This window comes from Hemiscyllium ocellatum, chromosome 49 (genome assembly GCF_020745735.1).
Source record: "Hemiscyllium ocellatum isolate sHemOce1 chromosome 49, sHemOce1.pat.X.cur, whole genome shotgun sequence".
Lineage (NCBI taxonomy): Eukaryota > Metazoa > Chordata > Chondrichthyes > Orectolobiformes > Hemiscylliidae > Hemiscyllium > Hemiscyllium ocellatum.
The window spans coordinates 6,867,961-6,881,114 of NC_083449.1; the positions used below are offsets into that span (position 1 = coordinate 6,867,961).

Below are 13,154 nucleotides of genomic sequence, written 5' to 3' on the forward strand. Positions count from 1 at the left end.
GCAGGGGGCCTAACAGGGAAAGCAGATGAACTCAGGGCATGGTTAGGAGCATGGGACTGGGGTATCATTGTAATTACAGAAACATGGCTCAGGGATGGGCAGGGCTGGCAGCTTAATGTTCCAGGATACAAATGCTACAGGAAGGATAGAAAAGGAGGCAAGAGAAGAGGGGTAGTGGCATTTATGATAAGGGAGAGCATTACAGCTGTGCTGAGGGAGGGTATTCCTGCAAATACACCCAGGGAAGTTATTTGTGTGGAACTGAGAAATAAGAAAGGGATAATCACCTTATTTGGATTGCATTATGGATCCCTGAATAGTCAAAGGGAAATTGAGAAACAAACTTGTAAGGAGGTCTCAGCTATCTGTTAGAATAATAGGGTGGTTATGGTAGGGGACTTTAACTTTACAAACATAGACTGGGACTGCCATAGTGTTAAGGGTTTAGATGGACAGCAATTTGTTGAATGCATACAAGACAATTTTCTGATTCAGTATGTGAATGTACCTACTGAAGAAGGTGCAAACCTTGACCTACTCTTGGGAAATAAGGCAGGGCAGGTGACTGAGGTGTCAGTGGGGGAGCACTTTGAGGCCAGCGACCATAATTCTATTAGATTTAAAATAGTGATGGAAAAGGATAGACCAGATCTAAAAGTTGAAGTTCTCAATTGGAGAAAGGCCAATTTTGATGGTATTAGGCAAGAACTTTTCAAAGCTGATTGGAGGCAGATGTTCGCAGGTAAAGGGACGGCTGGAAAATGGGAAGCCTTCAGAAACGAGATAACGAGAATCCAGAAAAAGTATATTCCTGTCAGGATGAAAGGAAAGACGGGTAGCATAGGGAATGCTGGATGACCAAAGAAATTAAGGGTTTGGTTAAGAAGATGAAGGAAGCATATGTCAGGTATAGACAGGATAAATCGAGTGAATCCTGAGAAGAGTATAAAGGAAGTAGGAGTATACTTAAGAGGGAAAGATTTAAAAGAGACCTAAGGGACAACTTTTTCACACAGAGGGTGGAACGGGTATGAAATGAGCTGCCAGAGGAAGTGGTAGAGGTTGGTACAATTGCAACATTTAAGAGGCGTTTGGATGGGTATATGAATAGGAAGGGTTTGGAGGGATATGGGCTGGATGCTGGTAGGTGGAACTAGATTGGGTTGGGATATCTGGTCGGCATGGACAGGTTGGAGCAAAGGGTCTGTCTCCATGCTGTACATCTCTATGACTCTATGAGACATAAGTGGCAGTTTTATTTTTAAACAAAGAGAGTGGTAGCAGTGGAACACACTGCCAGGGGTGGAGATGGAAGAAGATACAATAAGAGTATTGAAAGGACTTTTAGGTAAGCAAATGAAAATAAAAGAAATGGAGGGTTATGGACCAAGGCCAGGCAGAAGAGATTAATTGCATTTTGACGGCACAAAGTGGTGGGCTGAAGGACCTGTTCCTGTCCTGTACCGTTCGATGTTCAGATTTTAATGCAGTGTATATTTTGGATGAGGATTCATTCAAGTTGATTGAATCTGGGTAAGATGCATTTAGAATATAGATTAAAAAATATAAACTTCCGTTTCCTCGGTGGTGTTTGAATCTTGTTTTGAACATATCTCTCTGGGAATGGAGCTCAATGTGAGTCTGACTCAATCCACTCTGTGACTGTGGAAAGGATGTTCTTTGCTCTGACAGCAGTAACATACCTGCTGTTTGTTCGAAGCAGCTGGTCACACTTGGTTCTGTATACTTGGTATTACATTGTCTTGGTCCTTTGGGTCCTTGCCTGGAGGAAGACAAAAGAGATATCACAACATCAGCTGTGATTAGCAACATCAATGTAACATTCAGTTCCTCATCATTAAGGATTTTTTATTTAAAGCCAGCAATTTAAACAGAACCACGGGTCTGAGCTGTTCCTGGTCCATTTTCTCTTAAAATTCTTAGCCCAAAGGAATGAGATCCAGAAATGAAACAACACCCATACAGCTCTATAAATGGGGCCTACCTGACGCAAGTGGGTATATGAGTTTAGTTATTGATCTATGCTTGTCAGTTCCTGCTTGGAGAATGTGAGTGTGTAGTTATCAAACTGTAACATTCATTATATTCACACTGCAAAGTCTGGCAGGGTCCAATTGATAACTATTGAATCATAAAAATAATACAGGACAGAAGGGACTATTCAGCCCATTTTGTCCATGCCAACCAAAGACCCCCAGTGGTCCTTTCTCATTTTCTTACCGCAGCCTGTAGCCTTGCAGTTAACGGAACTGGAGGTGCAGTTCCAGGGAGTTTTGTTTAAAAGAGTTCAGGGTCTCTGCCTGCACCATCAAATCAGGCAGCAAATTCCACTACTCTATGCATAAAAAACATTTTCCTCACATATCATGTAATCCTACACCACTTTGTTTGAATCAATGATCCCTGGTGTTTGAACTCTCTGCCAAAGGAAACACGTTCCTCCTGTGTACTCTAATCTCTCCCTCTCACTATTTCGTGAAAAATCACACAACACCAGGTTACAGTTCAACAGGTATATTTGGAAGCACGAGCTTTCGGAGTTCTCTCCTTCATTAGTAGCTCACTGTTTAGTATTCACTATTTAATATTCCTTAATCATGGCATCTCTGTTCCAAAGAATAAAACCCAACCTCCCCAATCTCTCCCGATAGCTACAATTCACCAGCCCTGGCAACATTCTAGTAAATCTCCTTTGCACTCTCTCCAGAGCAATGACGTCCTTCCTGTGATGTGGTGACCCGACTGCACACAATACTCCAGTTGTAGCCTTACCAGTGCCTTATACAGTTTCATTGTTATATCCCTACTTTTGTATTCCATCCCTCTGCCCATGAAGGAGAGTATTCTACGTGCCTTCTTTACAACCCCATCTACCTTTAGGGACCCATGCACTTGCACACCAAGATCTCTCACTTACCCTGCTCCCTCAGTATATTCCCATTTATTGTCTATTCCCATTTACTTTTGGATTTCCCAAAATTTCCCTTACACTTATCAGAGCTGAACGCCATCTGCCACTTTCCTGCCCACTCCACCAAACCATCTGTAATACATTTGGAGCTGACAGCTATCCTCTACACTATCCACGAAATGGCCAATTTTTGTGTCATCTGCAAATTCCACAAATCTGCCCACCACATTCAAGTCCAAATCCTTAATGTATAAAACAAACAGCAGAGGTCCCAACACTAAGACATGCAGAGCACCACTTGAAACAACTTTCCATTCACAAGACCAGTCATCAACCATTACCATTTGTTTCCTGTTACTAAGCCAACATTGCATCCAATTCACCACATTACCTTGTATCCCACAGGTTTTACTTTTTGAACCAGTCTGCTGTGATAATGATGATCCTTTAACAAGCTTGTAAAAGACACAGGCTCCGAAAAGTCTGACTTGATGGGTTTTAGGGACATTTTGATTATAGATTATGCCTCAGGCAAAAGGCTTCCACATTTTTAAGAAGAACTTATACAATGAAAGGGGAGTGTCCCAGTTTTCCCAGCTCAGCTTTTCTCTGGTTTCATTTGGTTTTTGGCTGTCTGGCTATTGACTGAAAGTAGTCAGGCAATTGAAAAAGCTGCTGAACCCAAAGAAGCCGGTCCATGCTGGTACTCTCTCTCTCTCTCTCTCTGACATCTCTCCTGTAAGACCCTGTGTTTGATTTTAAGGGTGTTTGTGGGGATTGTTGGAAGTATTGGGAACAGCATCATTAAGTTGGTATAATCTGTAGGGTTTTCAGATAGGTTAAGTTATTTAGTATTCTGTTTTCTTTTAAGGCAAAGGAGCATTTGTTTAGTGTTTCATTTGATAATCTTGTAAATCTATTCTGTTTTGTTTAAAACAACATGGTTTGACCAGCTACATCACCCCGGAATATCCACATTACACCTGCTTAAAACAACTAGCAAGGTTAGGGTCTGTGCTACTTGAAATGTTTTGAGGGGGTCTGGCCTGATCCGTACCAGTTAGGGTGCTTTTTGCAGGATTTGTTCTGTACTCCTGATTTCGGATTAGGGTTGTTGGACTCGAAGGCAGCGAGTGGTAGGCGTTAGTGTCCTTCGTTCCGGGTTTTGAATTCAGTTGATTTAAACAATGTTTAGGAGAGCAATGGCTCTTTCAGTCAACCAGAGTTTTCTGCAGGTGGAAGAAGTGATTTTGGGCCTTTTACAAAAGGTGATTAAGGGTAAGCTGCTGGAAATAGCAAACAATCTGGGATTGAGGCCGTGTCCTTCCATGAGGAAAGGAGAGATAATTACAGCAGTAGCTCAGCATTTACATTTGTTGGAAACACCATCAGAATCTTTAGAGATGGCTAACATTCAATGGAAAACGCAGCAACTTGAGTTAGAGGCAAATGACAAGGAAAGGGCAACCGAAATGAAATGTTTTGAATTATGACTAAACGCAGAAGAGAGAGGAGAGAGAGAAAAGCAGAGAAAGAAAAGGAAGAAAGAGAGGGAGTTTGAACTTTGGAAAATGGCACTTAGACAGGAGTCCAAAAATTCACTTCCTGAAGTGGTGAAAACCCATGTGAGTTAAAGTGACAAGATTGGCAGCTGAAATGGCTGATGGTTGTGAGTTGATCCATAAATCAAAGTTTAGCTTCTAAAACCAATTTCAATCCATGAGAGATAGAAGTTGAGGATAAGAGAAATCCTCACATGGAAAGGAAATGATAGATCTCAGTGAAGGTCGTAAGGATGACTTATCACAGGGTAAAAAAGGAAACACCTGAAGGGGAAAGAGAAGTTAAAAAGCTCTGGTGTTTTCGCTACAATAAAGTAGTGTTGGTGGGTTAGGAAAGGCACTGGGAAGCCAGATTTAGGAAACAGAATAAGCCAGTGAATTTGTTGGGAAGGTAACAGAAAGCACAATGGAGGCTCGAAAGCGGCACCAGAATGTACAAGCTAGTTGAAGGTGCCAGATCTTCTTAAACCATCCACCTCTGAAGGTAACGTTTATTTGAATAGGTCAGGAGGATCACGTAAAGTGGTTACAATATTAAGAGATACAAAGATCCTCTAAATCAATGATGCCGAAAGATGTGGTGATATGTACCTCTGAAGGACGATTGCTAGAAAAGGTACTAGTAACGGAATTCATGTTGAGACAAGAAGCACTGAATTGTGAGAAGTGAGGTTAGAGTGTCCAGTGAAGAGTGGAGAAGTTGTGGTAGGAGTAGAGGACAAACTCTCAGCTCCGGGAATACAATTTGTCCTTGCTAATGATATTGCTGATTCACCGGTAGGAGTGCTGCCTACTGTGGTTGAAAAGCCAATGGAAAATCAGGCAACTGAATTATTGATGGACACATATCCTGGTGCACACATTTTTCCTGAGTGTGTGGTGACAATGTCACAGTCATCAGTTGAAACAGGAGCGATCAAAGAGTACAGATAAAGTTGAAGTGAAATTAGCAGAGACCCTGTTTGATCAGATGGTTGAGACAAACTGGGAAGAGATAGCTGAGTTAAATTAACCAAGTTACAGCAGAAAGATGAAAATTTACAGCAAATTTACCAAATGGCCAACACAGAAAAAAAATCTTAATATATCCCTGCATAATATTATCTTAAAAATGATGTCTTAATAAGGAAATGGAGACCAACACATATTCAGGCTGATGAGAAATGGGCAGAAGTGTATGAAGTTGTATCGCCAGTGGATTTTAGAGGGCGATGTTGTGAGTAGCGCATGAGCTCCCACTTGGACATCATTTTGGAGTGAGAAAAACTCAGACTTTTGCAGACATTGTTTGGAAATCACATTATTTAAGTGTCGTCTCTGTGACGATTGTTCAGTAAAAGATTAATGCTGTCCTTCTCAGTCATAGATAAACCCCATGTAAATGTGCTTCATCTGGGTTGGAGGCTTTGAGTTAGTGGTAGAGACTGAGTAGGCTGGAGTTGTTTTCCTTGGAGAGGGACCTTTATAGAGGTTCATAAAATCATGAGCAGCATGGATAAGTGGTGGAGGCTGGTACAATTACAATATTTAAAAGGCACCTGAATGGGTATGTGAATAGGAAGGGTTTAGAGGGATATGGGCCATGTGCTGGCAAATGGGACTAGATTGGGTTGGGATATCTGATTGGCATGGACAAATTGGACCGAAGGGTCTGGTTTCCGTGCTGTACATCTCTATGACTTGATGGTTGTGAATAATAACACTTATTGGAAATGGGGTGATGTGCAGTGAGAATGGAGAGAGAGAAACTGTTGATGAGCAGTTTCCCTCCATCTCTGTACTTAGCAGCTACCTCACAGATGGTTGTTGAAACTATGTAACAGTGTGATTTATTTGTACATTTGTAGAAAATGTTCTTATTAAATGCAGATTTTAATGCTGTTCCTGAGTGTCTATTTTGGATGAGGATTCAGTCTATCTATCTTCAAAACTGATGTATAAATGTCAATGGGCTACATACCTGCTGTTTGTTTGAGGCAGCTGGTCACACTTCCCTTTGAACTGAGGAAGTATTACAGCATCTTAGTCCCTCAAGTATTTGTCTGGAGGAAGATAGAGAGACACCATCTGTTAATCAACATGAGGCGAGTCTGACAAAATTGATCAATGTCACATTCATTGCACATTCGTTAGGATAAGCCAGCAACTTAAACAAAACCATGAATCTGATTCCATTGTTGCACTGAGCTGCTCTTTGTCTGGAGATTGTGTTTGTTTTTCATATGATTCTATATCAAATGAGTGAGATGGAGAAACTGAGCAACAACTGCACAGCTCCATGAATGGAACTACTCACCACCGGAATGCTAACAGTTCAATATGCAACTCTCAATACACTAGTTGCTGGAGAGAGAAAAAAATGGCGCTATATCTATTTTTTTTCCCCAAGACCCACTCCTTTTACCGGTGTATCCCATTCCTACAGTCGGTCTACGATTCCACTATTGACTGCACAACCTCAACAAACAGCGGGAAACAATGAAATCTCAACAGAGTTCAGAGGATTGTAAACCACAAGAATGTCCCACAGCAGCTTCTTCCCGCTCTGCCTCCCTCAGCAGGCCCACACACAGCCCGAGAAAGGCCTCTCTCTTCCCCCCCAGCCCGCTCACTCCAAGTTCCGGGACCAGTTCCTGCTCCGCTCGGCCTCTTACAAACAGCCCCCGGTTCTCCCTGAACTCACCCCGAATCAATCCCGGTCTCGGAGCCCCCTCTGTGTCCCAGGCTCCCATCCCGATGTGCTGCTGGAAGGAGCCTGCTGTTCCCTCACTTCCCTGGGCGCTGATCTCTCCATTGCGGTCTGTTTCAAACAAACCTCTTGCACTCACTGAGTAAATGCTCCTCAATGGCAGCGCTGGGGGAGGGCCTCACGCATGCGCTCCTCTGCACAGGATCAATCAGCATTGGGGTGAAAAGGTTCAGTCCCAGATACAGTTGGGGCTGGAGTGAGCTGGAGGCGGAGCAGGGTGATCAAACACATTGCATTGCTCTGTCTGTCACTCAGTTTCCTCTGTATTCTGAATTAACATAGAACTTACCACTGTGTGAAAAAAAACTCATCCATCTAAAATTGACTTTACATTTGTTGTCAAGTTACACAATCCGCTAGAACCTAACTGTGAGTGTTTTCTACCCTTGGGGTTGATGTAACTCGTTCTCAACTGCACGGAATTGAAAATAAATGAAAAGAAAGAGTTTCTATGTAACATTTTTCTTGAGTCAAGAGTTGAGTCACGTCTTGAGTGTGTAACTAATATATTTCTGAGAAGTTGATTGATAATTGTGGGCCCAGAGACCTATCGATTACTGCTTAGGCGTCATGCAGCTTCATTTAGGAATTATAGCATTTCTCAGTGTTATGCGAATGCCTGTTAATCAGCAACTGTTAGCATGATATATATAGTTGTCACTTTAACTTTGTATCTGTCGCGTCCTTATTTACACATTTTGCATTAACTCAACAGCTGTCCATTCAGACTCTGCTCTTCTGTGTAATAGTCAACTAGTGTTACTTCAAGAGAGGTTTTATTGTGTATCTATCAAGCACTGATGTAAGCAGTAAAACGTTACGCTATTTGCCAGCCACTTAGAAATATTCCTGCAATCTGTGTTCCTAGGAGAAGCGAGTTCTGCAGATGCTGAGGTTCAAAGGGCTTATGCTTGAAACGTCGAGATGAAGGGCTTATGCCCGATACATTGATTCTCCTTTTCCTCGGATGCTGCCTGACCTCTGTGCTTTTCCAGTACCACACTCTCAACACCAGTCTGTGCCTGTCTGTTTCTGGGATGTAAAGCATTTTTGTAAACCTTATTTCACAGTCTTTACATATCAGTATGTTACTGAACAATAACTCAAACCTTCTGAAGTGTAACTTGTTTTACTCTGTAGGTGTCATCCATTGACATAAGAATGTGTTTCATGTAGTACCTACAATTTTGAATGTACCAGATACCACTTTGGAGGGACTCAGGTAGGACTGACTACCCTCCACTCCCATACCCTATGAATATCAGCTTCTGCACACAGACAGTCACCCAAGACTGGAATCGAACCTGGGACCCTGGTGCTGTGAGGCAGCAGTGCTAACCACTGAACCACTGTGCCACCCCAAGAGCAGGGGTAGGATCTCCAGGGAGAATATGCCCAACCATTTTATACTTACAATGAGACCGTATATATCAATCTGCAACTTGCAGATTCTGCCACGTGAATATGCGAGTACAGTTGTCACTCTCTCCCTGTCAGTTCTGCGATGTGCACACTTGAGTAAAGTTACCTACCTGTACCTGTGGGTTTACACTCACTGAATGTACGAGTAGAGGTATTACTCTCTCCCAATAAGATTCTCGTATTGCATACTTGAGTGAAGTTATCACCCCATACTTGTTGGCTCCTGCTATGTGAATATGACAGTTTTTGCTCTGTGAATGTGATTGTTTAATTATCAATCTGTCCATGTCAGTTTCAGCATTGTTAAAATTTGAACATTGTTATCAATATCTCAGGTAGGGGTCTACATCTGGGTGAGATCCACTTTGGAGAGTTGTTGCTGAGGGCTGGGCCAAATGACCTCTATCTGCAATGGGGAAATTCTATGTACTGTAAAAGAAAGTGAGACTTTTATACTATTGTCTGTCTCTGACAGTACAGGCCAGTTTGGACAATTTCCACAACTTCTATTCTACGGTACGGTTCATGGTTGTAAGTTATATTCTGAGCATTTTGAGTTTATTGTTCACATGTTTATAACAAGACCACTGTATGACAGCTTTTTTATTCTGTGTCCAATAATCCCTGGGGATCTGACTGAATGTGTATGTTTTCATTTCAATATTTCATTTCCCTTTGGACCACTTGAAAACAACGTATTTATTCAGTCATTTTGGAAGAGATGTGTTCTGTTTTCACTTTGTGGAAATGAATTAAATTGCAATATTTGTTTCAATCTGACACTTGGCCTGCTATCTAATTCCTCCAGTTTGGACAAACAGAATTGATACAGGAATTACATACAGTCATAGAGTCAGACAGCAACTTTAAACCATGGTGAGATAATTGGATGAATACTTAATCTGAATGTTTATTTACTTCTTTCCCTACACAACTGGAATACATTGTGGACATGCAATAGGGGGCTCAGTATTTCTGAATAAACAAGTGGAGTTTACTTTTTGACCAATGTGATACTATGCATTTAAATTTGATTAGAAGTTCACTTGTACACTGGGACTGAGACATTTCACTCTTACCCTGTCCTGTTTAACTTCATTAATAAAATGCTAGCTCTCCCAACCAGGCAATCCTTGTGGGCATGATTTTTCTATTTTTGCCTGTGGATTTACTAACCTGACAGTATTTATATGCTTTGCAAGTTATTCTATACCCACTGTGTACTGGCACTATCTCATTCTTTGTTGTGTCCAGAAATCAGTTTCCTTCACACCCTTCATTACATGAATAAGGACAATAACCGGCACAGTCAGCAACTATTTGCTCTGCTCTTCCATTCACTTGTACGGCTTGTGTACTTGGGAATTACTATCTACCTGTGAGCCTGTGCTTTTCAGTGGGACTGGCCCTTCAAACCTCTGCTCAGATGTGACAGGCTGCCACAGTGTAGAGCCGCAATGTCTAGTGAAGACCTTAGAAACTAAAATTTAATGTTGACTACTCAGGCTGTTCTCCACTGTGTATATACACTTACTTTATGTATTAAAAAAAGATTTTTGAAAGGAACAGTTATGACACAGGGAGGATGCCCATACTCACTTGACCCTGCTTCAGTCTTCCTGCATTGTGTTACTGAACAGTTTAAATGTTTGCTATAAAGTGGACAGCCAGTTAGCAGAGTGGGACAGGAGAGAGTTCTCAGTTCATGTTTCCTGAAGTGAACGGGAAAGATCTTATTTTCTGTAATTGTTTGTATCTGTAGGATTCACAGACAAGTAAAACTGCAACACATTGCCATGGAAACAAGTCTGTGCTGTTCTTAAAAGTAAGGTGAGAAAAGCAATGGACTTTTGCAACTCTAAGAGTGCGGAATCTAACTGGGAGTAGTGATATCAAGGTCTGGCCTTCAGAGTGTCATACAGTTATACAGCACAGAAACAGGTCCTTTGATCCAAGTTGTTAGCGCTGACCAGAGATCCTAATCCAACCAAGTCCCATTTGCCAGCATTTGGTCCGTCTCCCTCGAAGCCCTTCCTGTTCATGTACCGATCCAGGTGTCTACAAAGGATTGTAATTGTACCCACCACCTCCACTTCCTCTGGTAGCTCATTCCATACAAGCACCACCCTCTACAATAATAAAGCAACCCCACAAGTGCTTTTTAAATCTTTTCCCTCTCACCTTAAACCTTTGCCCTCTATTATTGGATTCTCCAACATTAAAAAAAGACCTTGCGTATTCACCCTCTCAATGTCACTCATGATTTTATTAACCTCAATAAGGTCATATCTCAACCTCAGACAGTCCGGGGGGAAGAAAAACAACTGCCTATTCGGTCTCTGCCCATAACTCAACTCCTCCAGTCCTGGCAACGAAACATACTGATGGGAGTAGTGCAGTTGATGTGGTTTACATGGACAACAATAAGGCCTTTGCAGGAGCGTAACCACCGACCAGAGATAAAAGACTCAGGAGGCAGGCAGGATTCAGTCAAGTGGTAGGTTTTTATTCAAGCAGAAACCGGTTAATGCAGGGAGAGGGCAAAAGGATCTTTCCCCGAGTCTGGCCTCGGACGAGAGATCCATGGCACACTCTTACAATAAAAAAAGCAGTATTTATTGTACACATTCTGTGAACAATCACATATAACGTGATTAAATGTTCCTCCCTCTTACTTTGCATACCCTATCCTATGAGACACCTAATCAATGATGGGCATCCATTGGATAGCTCCAGGTTCACATGATCTTAAGGTGATTAGCAGATACTGTAATCGCTCGGCCTTGGGATCTTTCTATGTCTCCTATTTGTTCACATTCCAGAGTGACTTGCTATACTCCTTCGGTTTTCTGTCAGTCTAGCTTATCTTGAGGGACATCTTGAATGCTGTTATTCATTGTATTTAATTTTAATCAAATTCTATTGCTCCTCTTACATGCCCCAAAGTCCTTATTATATATGAAGAAAAAACAGTTAATTTTGCATTACTTGCTATAAATTGGTAATTTTGATTTCTGTTATTAAGTTAGTTAAAATGTGTAAAGTCACACAGTTATGAAGCAGAATAGTAGAAGATAACTTTAGCTGTTGCCCCCCCCCCCCCCCCCCCCCCCCTCAGTTGTTTTAGGGGAATAATGGGCTGTATCTAACATCTGGTGCCTGTTCATTTACTGGTACAATTCCCTTTCATTTAATGTGGCTGAAGTTACTCATTTCTCTGACCTTAGGTGTGTGTGTCAGAACTGTTTCGAATGGGAACAGGCTGGGTCCTTTTTACTGTCCTCTGAATGGCTTGTTCAATGGTATCATTATGCCTCACTGTGCGAACAGGCTGATGTGCTTAGTTTCTGCCATTGTCTCTCACGTCCTGCTGTTTAATTCTACTTTCCACTTATCGGCCAGTTTGTTTAAACAGATATGGGCCACTCTATTCTGGCAGGTACAGGCCACCCCGATAGTCTTTGACAAAATCCCATATAAAAGACTGGTCTAAGATTGGCTCTTGGAGTCTTAAGCAAACTGGATCTGAAATTAGCTTGCAGACAGGATGCAAAGTGTGATGGTGATGGGTTGTGTTTGTGAGTGGAAGCCTGTGACCAGCAGTGTCCCACAGGGATCAGTGCTGGGAACCTTGCTCTTTGTTCTGTACATTAATGACTTGGATGTAAATGTAGAAGGTACAATTACTATGTTTGTAGATGAGATTTTAGTGTGGAAGTACAAAATGTGTTGGTGCTGGCTTGGAGGGCAAAGGGCCTATGCTGTACTGTTCTTTCTTCTTCGACATGAAAATTGGCAGCACTGTTGACAGTGAAGGGGACGGTCTCAGGCTACAGTCTGAGTACAGCCGGCAGAACAATGGCTCTGATATTTCTGGTAAGTGTGAGATAATGCATTTTAGGAGGTCTAACAAATGAAAGAATTACACAATGAAGGGTAAGTCCTTAGGGAGTACTGAGGAACAAAGAGACCTTGGTATACAAGTCTATAGATCCCAGAAGGAAACAGCTCAGGCAGACAGGCTGCTGAAGAAGGCAAACAGAATGCTGGCCTTTATTACCTGAGCTGTACAATTTAAAAGAAAGGAAGTCTTATTACAATTTTATAGAACATTGATTAGGCCACAGACGGAATACTGTGTGCAGTTCTGGCTGCCACTCTATCAGAAGGATGCGATTGTACTGGAGAAGGGGTAGTGGGTTGGAAAGTCACCGTTATGAGGGAAGACTAGATAGGCTGAGTTTTGTTTCCTTGGAGCATAGGAGGCTGAGGGACAATCTGGCTAAAGAATACCAGATTATCAGAAATGTACAAAGTTAAAAATCACACAACACCAGGTTATAGCCCAACAGATTTAATTGGAAGCACACTACCTTTCGGAGCAACACTCCTTCCTCAGCTGATAGTCACCTGGTGACTATCACCTGATGAAGGAGCGTCTCTCCGAAAGCTAGTGTGCTTCCAATTAAACCTGTTGGGCTATAACCTG

At 42.0% G+C, this 13,154-nt stretch overlaps 1 long non-coding RNA gene across 1 annotated transcript; it reads right to left on the minus strand.

The window, feature by feature from the left end:
* Nucleotides 1-1,701: 1,701 nt before the first annotated feature.
* LOC132837273 (uncharacterized) lies at nucleotides 1,702-7,311 on the minus strand. Its single transcript, XR_009647496.1, has 3 exons — nucleotides 7,178-7,311; nucleotides 6,455-6,536; nucleotides 1,702-1,783 (listed from the first exon to the last, which is right to left on the minus strand). It is a non-coding gene; the product is annotated as an uncharacterized LOC132837273 (long non-coding RNA).
* Between the last annotated feature and the right edge of the window lie 5,843 nt (nucleotides 7,312-13,154).